Here is a 16,110-nt window from a genome sequence, read left to right on the forward strand (position 1 = left end):
TCAACATTACGGATAAGAGCTTAAATTAGAGTTTTATTAGGAAAAGTCTCAACTTTCCTGGAAGTCTTCTTTATTTTGTTATATCAGTGATTCAGAAGAACAAAAATTACTTTATTTACTTCTTATTTTATTAGCTTAATTGTTAGAGTAGACTAACAAACTGCCTTGAGCTAATTTCTCTTTTGAAAAATAGTACACTTGACAAAGTGATAGTGTTCTCAGTCAAAAGCTATTATTTCCTGTTTTAGAATGTGTGACTCTTCTCTCCAGCATTACTGAAGCTGAATTAAAATGGATAACATCCTAGTTACACCATCTGAGCATCAATTACTGTAAGTTGAGTATTAACGTATGACTGATTCTGTTTTTGTTGTTGCTGTTGTTTTGTTTGTTTTAAAGCATTATGTTTGACTAACCAATTTGCTGTGCAAAACCCAAGGTCACTGACTATTAAATACTTGTATGTAAGGATCAAGTTGCTAAAAGAGTTTAGTCAGAGTCCTGTAAATTATTGTTCATGTGGTAGTTATCTAACTGAGAATAAACACGTCTGACCTGATCTAACTACACCAAGGATAAGAATTTCCAAATGGTCATGAAAGAGCAATAATCTGGTCCAGTTTGTTTCAGGTTTATAGGCTTGGGGTCTTCCAAAGAAAACATTACCTGTAGGTTTGGGCTCTCAAAGTGTTGGTTTTCGGGGTTTTTTGCTTGTTTGTTTTGTTTTTTATTTATTTGTCAGAGAGAAAGAGAGCACACAGCCAGGCAGAGTGTCAGGCAGAGGCAGAGGGAGAAGCAGGCTCCTTGCAGAGCAAGGAGCCCGCTGTGGGCCTTGATCCCAGGATGCTGGGATCATGACCTGAGCCAAAGGCAGCTGCCTAACCAACTGAGCCACCCAGGCGTCCCCCAAAGTATAATTTTATTTGTAATGGTAAAAATGGAATTTGTGAGAGTTGACTTTTTTGGGAAAATCTTTATGGTATAACTCCAGTTGGGTATCTTGATTTGCATTTTTTAAAGAGTTTATTTATTTATTTGACAGAGAAAGAGAGAGTGACAGAAGGAACACAAGCAGGCTGAGTGGAAGAGGGAGAAGCAGGCTTCCCACTGAGCAGGGATCCCAGGACCCTGGGATCATGACCTGAGGAAGGCAGATGCTTAACGACTGAGCCACCCAGATGCCCTGATATTTCATAAGTTTTATATATTATGTGCATTATATGTTCCTTATTTTATATATTTTACAAGCCTAAAAACTCTGGCTATATGGTAAATTTTGGGGGGGAATATCTGACCCCAAAAGAAAAGTCAATTAAAATTTTAAAATATTCCACATCTGACTAGAGATGTAAATAGAAACAATGATTAAGTGAAATGAATGAAATAATTATCAGAAATAAATCCAATTATCAGAAATTAAATCCAATTATTTTTCTAAACACATTCCCCTTAAATTTCTAACTGACAGAAATTATATCAGGGGAACTCTCTCTTAACATTTATTATTTTCAAAAAAGTGTTCAACCATCTTAATTCAAAAAATTTTAAGATCCAATATAGCTATATAAAACTACAACTATATTAATGATGGAGTTATACATTGACCTATTTAAAGCTTAGAACATTACCTTGTCTAATGAGTATATCAAAGTATAGCAGATTAGTTTTCAGCTGCAAAACTGATTTATGCTATATCAGAGCATGCTAAAAGAATTTTAGACCATTCAGCCAATATGATTTCTGTGCTTTTGTTCAAAATAAGAGAATACCAAAGTATAGCTTTGCTTTTTCTAGCTGCATGTGACATGCTCAAAATAAAATTAGTTCAACTGATTCTATTAGTTTTTACTATTCGTGTATGATTCTCATTTTCACACTTTACAAGTGGTGGGCAAAGACATCAGTTATTTTGGTCACTTGCCATTTTTTGGGAACCCTGTATACATTTTGATAGCTTCTCAGAATGCACATTGGGCCTTCTGGCTTTACTTTCTAGCTTCCCTTTCTATTAGGGAACAAAATACGTGATCATGTCATTTATGTTCTCCTGCTCAGATGCACTCAGAGACAATGATTCACAACATTATTATACTATAGTAGAGGCCAGGAATGAGGCCTTTATTTCCCTGGCACTGGAGAGTGGCAGAGGCAAAGTCCTGTGGGCTCAGGAGTTCAGGCCATCATTTTTTCTTTCTTTTCTTTTCTCTTTCTTTCTTTCTTTTTTGTCTCGCTGTTTTTTTGCTTTTTTTTTTTTAATTAACATATAATGTATTATTTGTTTCAGGGGTACAGGTCTGTGAATCATCAGACTTATACAGTTCACAGTGCTCACCATAGCACATACCCTCCCCAATGCCCATCATCCAGTCACCCTCCCTCACCCCCCAGCAACCGTCAGTTTGTTTCCTGAGATTAAGAGTCTCTTACAGTTTGTCTCCCTCCCGATCCCATCTTGTTTCACTTTTTTCCCTTCCTACCCTCCCACAACCCCCCACCCTGCCTCTCCATTTTTTATGAGATATATGATAATTGTCTTTCTCTGATTGACTTATTTCACTCAGCATAATACCCTCTAAATTCCATCCATGTTGTTGCAAATGGCAAGATTTCGGAGTTTTTTGCTGGTCATCATTTTCTGACTGCCCCAGAGGTACAGTGGGTCTGGGGTCTTCCCAGCACCTCTACCTCCACCAAAGTTACTTCTGAAAGCTCAGTGTAGAGTAGTTTCTCTAGGCTATACAAGATTCTGTAATCCACCCAATGCTGTGTATTAAACCCCTACTTGCCTACTAGTTAGCTGGAGTCCAAGGTCTGATCTCAAAGTTGGAGAGGAGCAACAAGGCCAACTATGAGCATACTGGTTCCTTTTCAGTGTATGTTGCTAAGTTCACTTCATCTATTTCCCAAAATCTTGGTGTTCTCCATACCTCAAGTTTAGCTTTATAAGAAACTTCCAAGCTGTCTTCTTAAGTGACCAAACTCTTGTATGCTTACCAGCAAGGACTGAGAGTGAGTTCTTTGGCTCTGCCTTCTCACCAACCATCATATTTTCGTTTTTTTTTTTTTTTTTTTTTTTTTTAATTTTAGCTGTCTACAACTATATACAAGTATTACTTTGTTGTTTTAATTTTTATTTCTCTAGTGACACATTATGTTGAGCATTTTTTTTTTAAGTTTGTGTCATCTCTATGTCTAGTGAGTGTGCTGTCAGATGTCTTAAACTCTTATATTGGGGTAGTGTTTTTCTTAACTTGAGTTTTAAGCTTGCTTTGAGTATTTTTTATATTATTTTATCTTTCTCAGCTTTATTGAGGTATAATTGACAATCAAAATTGCATATATTTAAGGCATATACTGTGATTATTTTTTTATAATGTGATGTTTTGATATAAGGATATCATTGAGAAATGTCTTCCACAGTGAAACTAATTAATATAACCATTACCTCACATAGTTTTTGTTTGCTGTGTGTTTGAGATTCATATCTTTATCACTTATATATTTTGCAGGTTTAACCCCTTCCAGACTGTGGCTTGTTTTTTAATTCTCTTAACAAAGTTTTTCACAGATATGTTTTTAATTTTAATGGATTCCAACAAGTCAACTTTTTCTTTCACAGATAATCCTTTTTAAAAAATATGGACATGTCATGGATTTGAGAGTTGAGTTTTACAATTCTGCAAAGGGAATCCTTCACGCTCTGAAACTCATCTGTAAAATTTTTCCTGCACCAGCCCTCCAGCTCTCTGTCACCTTCCATTTAGAGCTCATTTATTCATTCATTTATTTACAAATTCATCTGTATAAAATGGAAATATAGAGGACTTACTGTGTTTGGATAATTTGCTAGATGACTGCTCTACTTGTCCTTCTCAGCTGTTTCATTCACTTTGATCTCCCCAAGTGATTACTTCTACTGCTCCCTGTCATCTCTTCCTCAGAGAGTAAATCTTTACTTTCCTTCAAGACATGGCTCAGATGTTGTCATCTCTATGCATTTTTCCAGATCTTCCTCCCTGGCTCAGCAAAATCAATTCTTCTTCCTACTGGCACAGTACTCCAATAACGCGTTGGTCAGGTCGCCTTTATATCAGCATATTAACCTTCTCACATTTTATCACATTTAGCTTTACACTTGGCTATCTCCCTTCACCCTCACATGCAAGATTAAGGGGTTTTTGTGGGCGGTGGTATGGCTTACTCATCATCTTTCCATAACATCTAGCATAGTGTTCAACCCATATTAGCTACTCCAATACTGCCTGATAAACAAGTACATTTAAAAATAAATAATGAAAGGCAATTGATAAATAACTTCATTTCATAAAAACCTTTTTTATTATTCTTCAATTTATATTAAACATAACCCACATATTGTCAATAGAATTAATTCACCAATTTTTCAGTACCAGTTTGTTACTGATTTTTTTCATAGCATAAATTCAAGCGATGATTAAAAAATCAGAAAACAGGGGCGCCTGGGTGGCTCAATGGGTTAAGCCTCTGCCTTCGGCTCAGGTCATGATCTCAGGATCCTGGGATCGCGTCCCGCATCAGGCTCTCTGCTCAGCAGGAAGCCTGCCTCCCTTCCTCTCTCTCTGCCTGCCTCTCCGTCTACTTGTGATTTCTCTCTGTCAAATAAATAAATAAAATCTTTTAAAAAAAATCAGAAAACATAATCTTTATAATAGAGAAGCTAGATAAAGGAAATATGCCAACGAGTGTGTGTATACACACACACACACATATTCCACATAATTCATTTTTCATACACCCTTATCACATTTGATGTCCCAGGAAGAATTAGAAACTTCTATTCTACATATTCTGTGTATTCCCTGCTGGTGATATCTGGCTTGCCACTTAGCATTCAAGTCTAGCTCCATCTTCAACTTCCTTATATAATTTGATGACTTTCACTTATATTCTCCTACATTCAGGTTTTGAACATTTATGGCATATACCTTCATTTAAGAAAGCAATATATTTAGGGATTGCATATAGTCCTAACACAAGTTATCCAGGAAAACACAGAGAAATAATTAAGGGATTAGGAAGAAGAAGGTGGAGCAAAGGCAGCTCCTTAAAACATTTAAGGGAGGCTTTTCAGAAGGACATTCATGGAAGAGGGTATTTTGAGAAGACGAAGATGGAGTTCTTGCCTGAGAGAAGAAAAGAGATTCAGTACTCAGGTTAACTGGGGTAAGATGGGTGATCAGCAGTGATACATGAAGTCACTAGATCATTGCTACCTGAATAGGTTGACCCATTAATCACTAATTTCACAAGTTATTCTAAGGAAGCATGTCCTACTCTCAGATGACTTGGACAACACTTCATCAATACACACTCATGGAGAAAGATAACACCTGTCAGCTTGTTCAGGATTCTCAGAAGTTTCCTAGACTGGGGCAACTTGTGTTATTTGTTTTACTCAGAATTTTACGATTACTTTTTCCCCATGGCATTCTCCTCATCCATGTACTAAGCTTTGGAAAATGTTCTTGTATTTCTTTACTTCTTTTCCCCCTAATTCTCATCATTTGTTCTTTCTGTTTTCCAGCAGAGGCTTGGACTGGAATGTCCTTCACCTCTTGGTTAAAAGTGTCCCAATAGGTGCCCAGAATTTATCTTTTTTTTCTTCTTTCCTGGAGAGTAGTGTTACATCATGAATTGTATAACACTTAATCATAATAGTGCCAAAGACTGTGCTAAACGTGTGCATAGAAACATTCTCATATTATTCTTAGGAGCGTGCCAAATCAGGGTGAATTTCATGTACTTTATTTTGGCTAGAGATTTCTGATGTATTTAAAGCCCCCAATACTGTTTTTTAACATTAAACTTCTAGTAATTATTTCTTATTAAAACAAGAGTATGTATTCATACAAAAATTCAGGCTGTTTATCATTCTTTAGTTTAGTGCTTAGATTCAAATTGTATTGAAAGACAGAACCAAATAGTATGATTATTGTTACTTAAATTACATGTTTTGCTTCATGGAGAAACCTTTGCTTTATGTTGTTGCCTCTCTTAGGTATAGCTTCAGATTTCTTCAGCAATTTTAGTTTCATTGTTTCAACCAAACCTAAAAAGAGATTTTGAAGGGTATGATACTAAGACTGACTTTTAGCATAATGGGATTGGGTTTCATTTTTAATTTCAGTCCCTCTCTCTCTCTTCTTCTTCTTTTTTTTTTTTTTTCTGACAGCACTTAGATCATCAGGTATAGGCTAATGTTTGTCCCCAGTATCTGTTTCCCCATTCTTCCATTATCAGAATTTTAGCTGGAAATACAGCTACATAATAAAATGAAGACTCTACTTCATAGACTTTCTGGCATCAAGATGTGCTCTTATGGACTACATTAAAGACGATGTTAATGAAAGCTCCATGTATTAGCTGCTATAAGCCTTCCTTTGCTTGTATCCTTCCCCCTGTGTCTAAACTAAAGCCTGGAACTTGGAACCATCTTGAACTGTAAGGAACGCCATCCCTCAGGGGCCATGGTTGTTGCCCAGATCTCTGACAGGATCCCCGTGGAGCATGGTATAGCATTGGCTCACCTCAAGATGTTCAGCTTTTATGGATCTTAATATATTCTTTGGTAAAATGGAACTACTTTCTGTGGCCACTGGGAAAGTTAATGATAAAACACACAAGTAGCACTTATACAATGCCTAGCCCATAGTGCTCAATAAATGACAGCTTCATGTATTGCTGGCTTTTTACTATCCGGATGATGTAGTTTCTCAACTCTGACCTCTACTTGTGTGGTCAGGGTCCATTTATGAACCACAGAGTCTGGAATTTAAGGTTTCATATTATTGTTGTCTACCAGCCAGGCAGTATGTCGCCATAAATTAGAACTTATTTTCCTTTTAAAAATGCATAACTCACAACCTTGTTTTTTATTGTCTACATTTCATGTTTCTAATATTTTAAAAATTCTCTTTTAAAAAGTATTTAATATTTTGATATTTAATAGTTTAATATAAAGGAAAGCTCATCAAATAGATAATTTAACATATAAATTTGGTCAAAACCTAAATAAAAAAGATATTTTAGTTTTAAAAGTTACTTAGTGAAAGAGGAAAGACCATTTACTTTCACTACCTTTGAAGTTCTCAATGTATACATACGCATCATTAAGTATCTGGAGTAGGGCTTTCCTTAAAAGAGAAATTCTCTGTATTATGACTTAAAGGCACTGAGCTTGGCTAATTTTATATATTCTTGAACTAATTAAATTATTTTTAAGAAAGTGATCCTTCCAATTCTCTTTATCTTGTCAAATGCAGGGTGTTCATTTCTTCAGCTGAAAATGAACCCTTGATATGTGAAAAAAAATTTTCTTTCAGAAAATTATTAGCCAAATTTATTAGGGACTAAAGCAATATGATAACTAAAGTCAATACCTAATTTTGGATTTGACCTTGGGATTGGGAAAGATGTTATAAAGGTCATTATTGGGATAATTTCCAAATTAGAATAGAGGCTATAGATTAGATAATATTTTATTAATGTTAGATTTTCTTATTTGAGTACAAATGTGTTTATGTATGTGAATATCCTTATTCTCAACCTATACAATACTGAATATTTAAAAGTAAGAAGGTATATAATATGTGACTTATTCTCAAATAGTTCAAAGGGAAATTAAACACTAATAACAAAACAAATATAGGTAGGGGCGCCTGGGTGGCTCAGTGGGTTAAGCCGCTGCCTTCAGCTCAGGTCATGATCTCAGGGTCCTGGGATCGAGTCCCGTATTGGGCTCTCTGCTCAGCAGGGAGCCTGCTTCCCTCTCTCTCTCTCTGCCTGTCTCTCCGTCTACTTGTGATTTCTCTCTGTCAAATAAATAAATAAATAATCTAAAAAAAAAACAAAAAAAACAAATATAGGTAAGATATTAACCATAGATAATATAGGGTCAAGAGAATTTGAATGTCTTTCATGATATTCTTACACTTTCCAATTAAATTACTAAAAAGGCACAAAACCTCAAAACCTAGAAGATTGCATTCTATGCAATATTTAAGAAGTTTATATCCATAAATATTTATATTAGAAAAGACAAAAATTTCTTTTAGAAAAACAAAACTATGTGTATATAAACATATACGTAACATTCAGGATCATCAAAATCCAAAAGATGGTATTGGACAACACTAATACACATGTATTACTTCTAAATCTACAATATAATGCTACTACTAATAAACATGTCTCTAGAATATAAACAATATTTTGAATGGACAATGTATAAATTCTTGTATAACAGAGCATACTATATCAATAAGTTGGCATTTTATTTTATTTTATTTTAATATTTTATGTATTTATTTGACAGAGATCACAAGTAGGCAGAGAGGCAGGCAGAGAGAGAGCAAGGGAAGCAGGTTCCCTGCTGAGCAGAGAGCCCGATGTGGGGCTCAATCCTACAACTCTGAGATCATGACCCAAGCTGAAGGTAGAGGCTTAAACCACTGAGCCACCCAGGTGCCCCTAAGTTGAAATTTTAAATAAAATGCACAAATTCCTAGAATATATTATATCAAAATTATCTAGATAAAACAGAAATCCTGAAAAAGACAGAATGATACTTAAGCCAATTTAGGAAGTCTGATTTCATTGATATTTGTGACAATACCTGACAAAAAATAACTCGAGAAAGAAAATTATGAGCTAATCCTATTTGCTAAAGTTGATGAAACTATGAGCTAATCAAATTATAAGTGCTAAGAGAAGTTATGCCAAGTTGGATTAATTACAGTAATACTAGGATAGTGCATTTATCATAAAAAGAAAGCCATTAATGAAATTAATGATATAAATATGCCTGCACATATTATTTTCCCTTTTATATTCATTCAAAGCAAAAATAAGAGACAGATGCACACTGAAAATTCAGTTGTTGAGTGTGGGCAGGAGCCTTGTGGGAAGAAGTAAAATAAAGAAGCTGATGTTCAGGGATCTGCCAGCAACATTGTAAGGATTCCCGCACTGTGTATCCTGAATCTTCTTTCTTGGTTTACCACCTAGATTTGATGAAAGACCTCTAGTATCTTCTGGAGAAAGAATGCTCTGGGAGTATATGTCTTTACTCTATCTTCACATTTTATTGTTAGTTTTTATGGAGACAGAATTCTGGTTTGGGTATAATTTGGTCTCAGAATTTTGGAAGCTTGGCTCCCTTTTTTTCTAACCTTCAGTGTTATGTATGAGGTCTATTTCTGTGTCTCTATTTCATTTGCTCTTGCTCTCTCTGAAAGTCAGCAGATTTTTCTTTTGCTCCAATGTCCTAAAATTTCACGATGTTGTGTTTCAGTGTGGTCCCTAGTCATTCATTTTTCTGGATTCTTTCTGAGCCATTCAATCTAGAAATTCATGATTCCGTTCTGGGAATAATTACTTGATCAAGTCATATTTTCTGTTTTCTCTTTTGTTCAGTTTACTACAATTACTTATCCATTTCATTCTTCGAAACAGATCCTCTGCTTTCTCTCTCTCTTTTCTGTTTTCCGTGTTTCTTCTATATTTTGTCTCCTTTCTGGAAAATTCCAACATTACTATTCAAATGTATCGAGTTTTTAATTTCAGCAATATTAATTTCTATTTTAAAGAGCTTTTAAATTTTGTTTTGTTTGATTTTCTATGTTTCTTTATAAAACCATCTTGTTATTTTTCATGCATGCATTATTTTCTCTTCAATTTTTTGAGGTATTTAATAGTAGAGTTTTGTAGAGTTGTCTCACTTTGCATAATATAGGTTCCCTCCAAGTTGTTTTGTTTACTTGCTTTGTTTGAATTTCTTTCTTTCGTACTGAATGCCTTCCTCAAATATTTGGTAATTCCTTTTTGTCTATTTGTATTTAAAATGAGATATAGGGAAGCTAGTCAGAAATTCCTGCCTTAAAGGACTTTGGGCTCACCGAAAAGATAATATAGATAATCTAGGAGAGACATTTCCCCCCAGGTTTTTCCTTTAATTGGATAGATTGTACACTGAAGACTATATTAATCTTCCTCTTGGGAGTTAAACTGCCAGTGTTTCAGAAAATAAACGAGGGATGGAATTTAGAAGCTTCAGTATTCTTTAGTCAAATTTACTCAATTCTGTTATTTTCAATATAATACCCAACACCTGAAACACAGAGAACTTTTATTTTATCATCTCCAGATACTGAATCTTTAGTCTTACATCATGGTGGGAAATGAATACTTAATTGCTATGTGGAGTTGGTGTCTAATTACTTTGTAAACAGACATTTAACCAATCTACCTATTTTTTGGTCCCCTTCTTCATGATAGCATCTTGAGAGAGACTTGATTTGATCAGAGAGACTTGGTGCCATTGATCTGTAAGCTTTTGGGGGGGTCTTCAACATAAACTTGGTAATTTTTGGCTTTCACCACTGCTAAATATGGAATCTGCTTCTTCTGATCTGATTTGTGAGTTTGTAGGCATCCATCTACTTACAGCCTTTGAAAATTTTGTGGTTGGTTTCTCCTTTTCTTCATCTTTTGCCCTTACTGGTTAATGCTTAAAAAAAATCAACTTGTTCCACTTCAGTTAGAACTTTTATCTATTTGTTTATTTCAGATTTTATTTATTTATTTAGAAAGAGTGGGTGTGAGCAGCGGGGAGGGACAGAGTGAGAGAGAATCTGAAACAGATTCTGCACTGAATGCTCAGCTCATCTTGGGACTAAGTCTCGCCACTCTGAGATCATGACCTGAGCTGAAATCAGGAGTCTGACACTTAACCAACTGAGCCATCCAGGTACCCCTAGTTAGAACTTTTAGAATACTGGGACTTAATGTATATTTTCAAACTTAAAACATAAAGTAGGTATTCAAAAGAAAATTGAAAAGATTTAAAGTTCATAGAATCTATGAAACTAAGGAAAACTTAGGAGGAGGTTTCTGCAAGATGTTTTTCTACACATCTTTGGTTTGAGTTTTGTCCTAAATTGGCTAGGCCAATTTAGAGAGTGAAAGCTTAAGGAGAGTTATCTTTTTAACTGTAAGCAAAGTGCTATATCTGGAGAAAGAAATAATCAGCTGATCTCTGGTATGGTGGAGAAACCCATATAGAAACCAAAAATAACAATAATGGCCATTATCATTGAATTACTTATTTGTGCCAATAACTGCTCTGACCATTTTACATGTATTATCTCAAATAATCCTTATAACATATTTGTGAGATGATCATGTTTATTTTCATTCTATTAATGAGAAAATTGTGAGTGGGAAGAGGTGCATTAATCACCATGTTACCTAACTACCATCTGGAGAGCAAAGAGTTTAACAATCTAGTCCAGTCAATTCCAAATGCTATTTTTTAATATAAAAAAATTTTTTTAAAAACATTTTTAAATGTCTTTTTTTAAACCACAACACAATAAAGAATAGAAAAGCATTAATCAAACTTCCCTAGTGTTGATTACTTCTCAGATTGATAAGAATGCTAAAGAAAAATATTATTCAAAAACTCATTCTTCTGTTAAATTCAGAGCTTAAAAATTGTCCTCAATTCACTTATGATCTGAAAAGGGTGTATGTATTTGATGTATCATCATTATTATCATCTAAAATTCTTTTTTTTTTATGATGGGAAATTATTAGACTTACGTGCAAAGTTAAAGAAACCAGTCCAGTTTTCACTTAATTGGGACAAAGAATCATCTGCAGGAGGACATGTAGGGACAGTTATGATTTAGGTTCTTGAACTTAATGTAAGCTGGGCTCATTATAAGTTGTCTTTTTCTTATCAGAAAATAAAAGAAGAATTTGAAAGTTGTCAGAGCACATAACAATCAGAACCTGAAATTTCTCCTTTTCACGTAGATGCCATAATTAGGTACTTTAGAGATACTGATTATTTCTGTGTAAACATAAATGTAACATTGAATTTTTACTTTTCATGTTTACTTTTTTGGTAATGTACCTTTAAAAATGTACAGTAACTAATCTGGTTGTAAAATCTCATTTTGTCAGCAGTTTAAATGGTAATAAATACTTAAATATAATACTATGTTAGTTCTAAAATTATTTAGAAAACCTTTATTGGATTATTTTTCAAGTCAGTTATTATATTTCCAGTTTCTATTCATTATTTCAGTTCATGTTGACCTTTCTTATAAAGAATTCAACTCTTTATTGTTGGAGGAGGTCGTGAGAGGATGTGGCCACTGGTTGAGCTGAGAGCTGGACCCAGGCAATGTGGGGCTCTTCACTCTCACCCTTGTCCTTGAAATGTGCGTTCCACCCACCATTCCACAGTGGGAGCCATTTTCAAGGTCACAGCCTTCAGAGAGTAATGGGTTATTGAAAAAAAAAATTATGGTCTGTTTACATGACTGAACCCAGTTAAGGCCTCTATATAAACTTTTAAGATTCTGGCAGGCAGGTGCAGAGAACTATTCCTTCTGTGGACGCCCAAGACAAGCCTTGGATTTAAGATCTTTGCTTTTGAACTCACCACTTCCCAATCCGGAATGATCTGCCTCTTTTCTTCAGTCTCTCCTTGCCTTCCATGCACTAGGGTTGTTTCAGAACTCACCAGGGAAGTTCCTGAGTTTTCAAACCAACATTTGTATATTTGATTCATTTTTATGGTGAAGAAACAATTTTTTTTATAAAAATTAATGTTTTTTTTCTTAAATTCAGCAAAGAAGAAATAGTTCCTGTATTACTAAAAAAAAAAAAAAATTCTGATGCATATGAAAAACTTTTCAACCTTTAAGTAGTCTGAATTTACAAATCTGGTGAGACTGGTTCTTTTAACATGTTTCCTATATAAATAGATGAGGTTTTGGCTCTGAATTTGGTATTTTAAGTGTATTTTCCCATTTACTCTTTGTTTAATTTAAGCCTTATAAACTAGTTTTAACTGTGACCAAGAGAAACCTGGAACACAGTTTCTGTGCCAAGTTCTTATCACCTTGTAGAATTGAAATGTCATTTCCAGACGTACAGAAAACCACATGATTTCTTTGTTATGGTTACCGTTGCCTGCAGCACCATCATAGCTCTTACATTGAATTTGCATTTCAAGTTATTATGACCTGGACACACAATAGAATATATACCCTTTTAAACTGTCATTTATGAAATGAAAACAAATACTTTTAATTTACCAGATTAAAAAATATTATTTTAGATTGAGGCCATATAGTAGTTGCTCACAATGTATGCCTTACTGCAAATATTTAAACAAACACACACACCCTCCCATGTACACGCACAGAGTTGTAAATGCTTTTCATTGAATGATAATTTTAATCCAGTCTCTTCAGTATTTCCCTTTCATCAGCATAAGGCCAGCCAATTGCCATCTAAATTGGTGCCATCAACCTAAGAATTCCTTGACTGTCTGAACTCCAGCTTATCTCATTCTTATTTCCTGCATAAAGAATTAATTATATTAATTATATTATATGCTAAATTTTAAGTATATTATATGCTAGGACTCACCTTTAGCTGTCTTAATGATCAGATTTTAATTTTGGCAATAGCAATATAGCTGATTCAATCCTAAAATTGCTTTGCATTATACTTCCATGTCTACCTCACCGTGGAAGGATCCAAGATGTGCTTAACCTTGGTCATTTAATGACCATGAAATGTTTACAGAGGAGAGAGTAGATGAGAAGATACCAGTAATCCAGTGACAGTCCTACTGATCAACAGTACAGTTTCTCAACCTTGGTACTATTGACATTTTGGACTTAAAAATTCTTTGGGGTGGGGAACTATGTCTTGTAAGATATTTAGCAACATCTTTGGCTTCTTCCCAATGCCAGTAGTAACCACTGTTTGACAACTCCCAACGTCTGACAACTAAAGCTGTCTGCAGACATTGCCAGATGTTTTCTGAGTGACCCATTTGCCTACAGTTGAGATCAATTGATCTTATCTTTGGCTACAATGTATGGTATTCCTGATCCAACACTGTGGTGTTTATTGTTTTTTGAGAAACGTAATACATTTCCCTGATTTAAGAAACAAGTGGTTGTAATTGTTGCATTTTCTTGTGGCATACTCATAAAAAGAAAATGTTATTTGGCATTGGCTGGACAGAAGAAAATGCAGCCCCCTTTAATTCAATTTCTACAAGGCAGCTTTACACATATTAGTATTAGTCCAGGGCAGCTTGGACACGATTAGTATCTTACTACTATCAAAAATCCCTCCTAGTAATTGGAATTTTTAAAATGTGATTCTTTGGGGCACCTGGGTGGCTCAGTGGGTTAAAGCCTCTGCCTTCAGCTCAGGTCATGATCCCAGGGTCCTGGGATCGAGCCCTGCATCAGGTTCTCTGCTCATTGAGGAGCCTGCTTCCTCCTCTCTCTCTGCCTGCCTCTCTGCCTACTTGTGATCTATGTCTGTGAAATAAATAAATTCTTAAAAAAAAAAATATGATTCTTTAACATGGCCTCCAGGATTGTGTAATTTGGTGTCTGCTTCTTACGTCAGAGTCTTTTCACAGTATCCTGGCACTTGTTCAAAGTGAAGCATCTACTTGCAGTTTCTCTAATGGACCAATCGCTTTTGCTTATCAGGACATTTGCATAAACATTTCCCTCCAATAGGAAAGAAACCTTCTCAACCCTGTATCCTCCTTCCAGCCAATAATCATTCCTACTCAACTTGAAGATTTCAACTTAACTATCATTACTCAGAGAAATTGCAACCTGAAGTTGGCCTCATTATTCTTATATTTTTGAATGGGGGACTATTCTTTTTCCATTTTGTGGCATTTAAAAAAGTGCACAATGGTGTTCATTAATATTTAAACTTTATAGATCTATCCCCCCAGTAGACATTCTATGACTAGGGACTATGTTTGGAGAACTTGTGAATATTCACTATTCAGCATTGTGTTAAATGTGTTAGAGATATATGTGGGGACTGCTTATTGATCCTCAAAGTCTTCTCTTTCCTCAATTTTAGTACTTACAAAGTTCATGATTCTTATACTTCTCATTAAGGAGGTCTATGAAAATATTTTCTCATGTCTGAATCACTGGTTATAATAAAATTGGAATATTGTTTGTATAATTCAGAGGCTATGTATGAGATAACTTCTCTGTAAAAGTTCTAAGATTGTGTTGGCTATAGGTAAAATATTAAGTGAGGGTTTGATGAATGTAGTGCCTAAGGACTATTAATCAATTATATAATTTTAGGATGCTCAGAGTACACAGAGTAGGATTATAGTGACTCCTAAACAAATGGGATAGACAAGTGCCCCACCATATATAATGGGTCTAAGGGCTGGTCCTGATAATATAGATTTAAGGTTAGCATTTCTTAAATCTTATTGGGTATATAAAAATTTTAGCAAACTATTTCAAAATATAGCATCATGTTGGATATTCACCTCTTTTTTTTTTTTTAAGATTTTATTTATTTGACAGATTGAGATCACAAGTAGGCAGAGAGGCAGGCAGAGAGAGGAGGAAGCAGGCTCTCTGCTGAGCAGAGAGCGTGACATGGGCACCCCAGATACTTACCTCTTATAACTTTGTTCTTCTGGCTCAGAGTCCAGAAAGGCACTAGCATTTCTTTTCCCATGGTGGGATGGGGGAATTCCTTTAATTTTTTTCAACCTGAAGTAAGCCGTCAGAGATAATGTTCATTAATGTGGGTAGACACAAAGCCTAATCATGGTTTTTGGTTTGTTCCTCAGTTTTCCTGGATAAAACTACTAGCTACAGAGAAAATTGAAGGGAAAATCAGCATCTTCTACGTAAACCCAAGACACTGACAACTACACACAGCATATGTTTTTTGGATGAATTAAAAAAAGAAAGAAGGAAGGAAAGAAGGATGGAGAACAAATAATGACTAAATCCATGTATTTTTTTTCCTGAATATAAGCACTCTGACCAACCCTCATTGAATATTTGATCATGCGCACAGCCTGTTCATCTTCCAGAAAGAATGTTAGCTTAGGAATCATGTACAGATGTTACATGAAAATAAAAATTGTATTTGTTTTTCACAGATTAAAAAACTATTATTCGTTTAAATTTGTACAATCTCATTAAAAAACTAAGAAAGCTATGAAGGGAGGTTAATATCACAAAGTGACCC

This window comes from Mustela lutreola, chromosome 3 (assembly GCF_030435805.1).
Source record: "Mustela lutreola isolate mMusLut2 chromosome 3, mMusLut2.pri, whole genome shotgun sequence".
Taxonomy (NCBI): Eukaryota; Metazoa; Chordata; class Mammalia; order Carnivora; family Mustelidae; genus Mustela; species Mustela lutreola.